Raw genomic sequence first — 3944 nt, 5'->3', positions numbered from 1 at the left:
AGTGATAATGATAATAATAGTATTAATATTAATAATAATATTATTAATAATAATAGTACTAATGATAATAATAATAACAGTAATGATAATAAAGATTATTATCATTATTATTATCTTCGTTATCTTTATTACTATTTTTATTATTATTATTATCTTTATTATCATTTGTAGAAGTAGTACCATTATTATCATAATTATAATTCATTTTCATTATCATAATTATCTTCATTATCACTAATTATCTAATCATTAGGAGGAGGAGGAGGAGGAAAAGGAGGAGGAGGAGGAGAAGGAGGAGGAGGAGGAGGAAAAGGAGGAGGAGGAGGAGAAGGAGGAGGAGGAGGAGGAGGAGGAGGAGGAGGAAAAGGAGAAGGAGGAGGAGGAGGACGAGGAGGAGATGGAGGAGGAGGAGGAGGAAAAGGAGGAGGAGGAGGAGGAGGAGGAGGAGGAGGAGGAGGAGGAGGAGGAGGAGGAGGAAGAAAAGGAGGAAGAGAAAGAGGAGGAGGAGAAGGAGGAGGAGCAGAAGGAGGAGGAGGAGAAGGAGGAGGAGGAGGAGAAAGAGGAGGAGGAGGAGGAGGAGGAGGAGGAGGAAGAAGAAGAAGAAGAGAAGAAGAGGAAGAAGAAGAGGAGGAGGAGGAAGAGGAGATGAGGAGTAGGAGGAGGACCAGAGAAGAAGGGAAAAGAAGCAGTATTAGTATTGTTTGTATATGACCAATTATAGTTAATGTAAATTCGAAAGTAGTAGTACATCAAATTTGTAATAGAATGTTATGAAGATTTATATTTAGTTTAGTTACTCTGACAAATATAAGTTTTCTTTGAAAAAACATCAGAGAAACGTAAAATATATTAGGGGTAACTTTTGAAGATGTAAAAAAATTAATGTCGGTAGTAGTGTCGTCATACTGACTTTGAAAATGAGATGAAATACCATCCAAGCCTAGATCCAGTATGCTACAGAATATTTTTGAGTTGTGCTGTTGTCATATATAAGTTATAGAAAATTTAAGAGCGAAAAAAAAAATGATTATAAGATTTCTGTTCTAATTGTCATCATATATTTCTTGCTCCTCCGTTCAGTGAAAATAACGAAAGCAATTTTACTCTCAAGTGGTTTACAACTTCTTGTTTTTTTTAGCAGGGGTTGTCATTCATTACTAAAGAAATAAAGGGTGACGGACAAATACGGATATCAAAATTCTTTGAAATATAGATTTATTTCAGTATTGTATCCGAAACAGTCTTTCAAATTTAAGAATACTACAGGGAGAGAGATTACAATGGCTTTTGTGGGCTGATGAGATTGATAGACGCTTTACGAGATGTGTGAGAATCCGAATATCAAAAAATAGTGTAACGATAATAAGCAAATATGAAAATACAGAAAAAAGTTTATATAAATGTCAAATATGAAATCGATAAACAATAGGAACTGTATGAGTATCATCAACGTTACATTAAGATTCACACATTATAAAATCGTGCACTTAATTTCAATTCAGTGAGGATATAAATATATATATTCCTTTTACTTGATCATACCAGGAAGTACAATATCTTTTCCATACTTCTTTCTCACAATAACTAAGCACACAGCTATAGCACAAACACATAGAGCCAAAATACCAAATTGAAAAGGATAACGAGAGACGGAATAATAAACAGTCTGTAAATATTTAGGAGAGGGAAGAGAACCGCGACCTTGTTACTTCCGAGCGACACACTCTGCACTTGTATTTGCCGCACTTTGGTTAGAGTCTTGAGGCACTGGACGGTCGTCGTGGTCTCCCTCATGAACACGTGGACCATGATGTTGGAGAACAGGATGAAGATGATGAAGAAGAACCAGATGTCGATGAGCTTGATCTCGGCGGTGGTTGGGAGGGATTTGGAGACGTTGGAGAAGAGAGTGTAGAGCACGAGGAGCGTTGTGAGGGCCATTATCGCCCTGACGTTGAGGGCCTCGAGCTTGATGAAGAGTGTCGCCCAGCTCACCAGCAGAAGCAAAGTCGACGGCAGGAAAGTGGTCATCATGATTACGCCAGGGCGCCTCCTCAGCTTGTACTGCAGGACCATCATCCGAGGCCCCGACACCTCGCCGATCTGGACTTGCTGGACGGTGTACAGCGCCAGGTCCTGGGAGCCCAAATAAGTCACATTCACGTCCTCGTTGGCGAACTTGACCGAGTCCTCGTACTTGGTTGGGAGAATGATTTCAATCGTGCAGGTCTGGATGTCGAAGGGGTAACTAAAGTATTTGAAGACACACATGAACGTTCCTGTGTAATACTGGGTGATGGATAGGCTATTGTTCGATCCAGGATAGGTCAGGTCTGGAACAGAAACGACAAATTCGTTTATTCAGAAACTATTACGTTTATTCAGAAACAGATCATGAAACATATATTGATACAGATTACATATGATTTGACTGTCTATTCCGAAGTAGCCTTTAAGATAAGATAATTCGGAGACAATTGGCATGGTGAAACCTAGAGTCGCACAGAGCCTAACTAGTCATCCCTTAAAGCTTAAAAGACGGACTTACCCATGTCAACATCATTGAAGCCAGACTTCTGAGGATTATTTATGGAATTAATGATTATGGTCTCTTCCAGAAGGTTCTTCTCCCCGCGAGCCAGGTTCATGAACTGGTATTTTGGCATCCACAGTTTCTGTATTTCTTCTCTCGTTAAGATGATGCCCTCTTTCTGTGTATGAAGGTGCTTGAATGACACTCGATTATCTACCCAAGTTAATGTTATTTGAAATTCTAGTGTAACAACCATATTGATATCTTCTACGTTGGCAATGCGGACGAGTTTAAAGTTAGGCTTGAGCTCGAGAATGGAATTATCTGGTCCTGTCGGCGGCAGTTCCTTCTGGTACTCGTCCCCTACCTTCACTTTAAAGCAATCCAGTTCATCGGTCTTGTCGTAACAGTCATGGTAGAGGTTGCATCTTTTAGCATGAGGGATACATTGCCCTGAATCACACATGTAATGGTCGCTCGAACAGGCGGAGAGGCTCAATGTGAGACTACTTCCCAGTGGCTTCCCACACACATCGGCGGTGACTGTCCAGTCGAATTTCCCTAAAGGATAAGAATATCTGCTTATCTTGAGAAGCCTCAGAAGTGTATAATTTTTAAATGCATTACGCAGCACCCACGCATCATCATCAGCGTTGAAGTGGATGGCCATATCGTAGTAACCATAGAAGATGGGTCGCCCGTGTATATAGCCGTCCAACCTAAAGTGGGTTTGGTATTTGCTGTCATAGCAGAGTCCCCTGAGGCTCAGAAAGTTCTCATTGCGCACGGTACAGGCTGAGCATTTCCTGTTGGTCACCTTGCAGCTGGTATCTAGCCAAAGGCCTTCGACAGTGAATAAAGCACAATTATACAGGTCACCACCAATGGGATAGTTTGAGACAAAGTTTCGGTACTCTATGACCTGAGATGTTGAAACTTCCCTCCACACGTCCTCCACTTCCTTGTCAGTTATACCGAGCCAGAGTTTCCAGTCCTTACTAGGGGCGCACACGTCTCTGAAGGGCTGCAGGGCCTCCGTGAGCAGCTCGTTCTCCTCAGGCCCAAAGGGCACCGCCAATGTCATGTTGAATAAGCGACACAGTGTGTTCGAATCTGGGAAGCTGCGTTCCTCCGGCATGATGACATACCTAACAGATGGTGACCTGTAGGCGGAAACATTCTCCTAAAGAGAGCTGAGGGAAAACTTTACAAGAGATATTCAGGTGGGGGTAAAATGTACTTATTACATACACACACCTGCATTAGTGTATGCAACTGATGTAATCCTTTTACTTGAATATACTCAGAAATTTACAATCATATACATAAAAAACACACGCTCAAGTATATTAAACATGTGTATGCATTTGTGTATATATGTATATGTATATGCTTGTTTTTATGTGTGTGT

The sequence above is a fragment of the Penaeus chinensis genome, chromosome 3 (assembly GCF_019202785.1).
Source record: "Penaeus chinensis breed Huanghai No. 1 chromosome 3, ASM1920278v2, whole genome shotgun sequence".
Lineage (NCBI taxonomy): Eukaryota > Metazoa > Arthropoda > Malacostraca > Decapoda > Penaeidae > Penaeus > Penaeus chinensis.
This window is presented reverse-complemented; position numbering follows the sequence as displayed.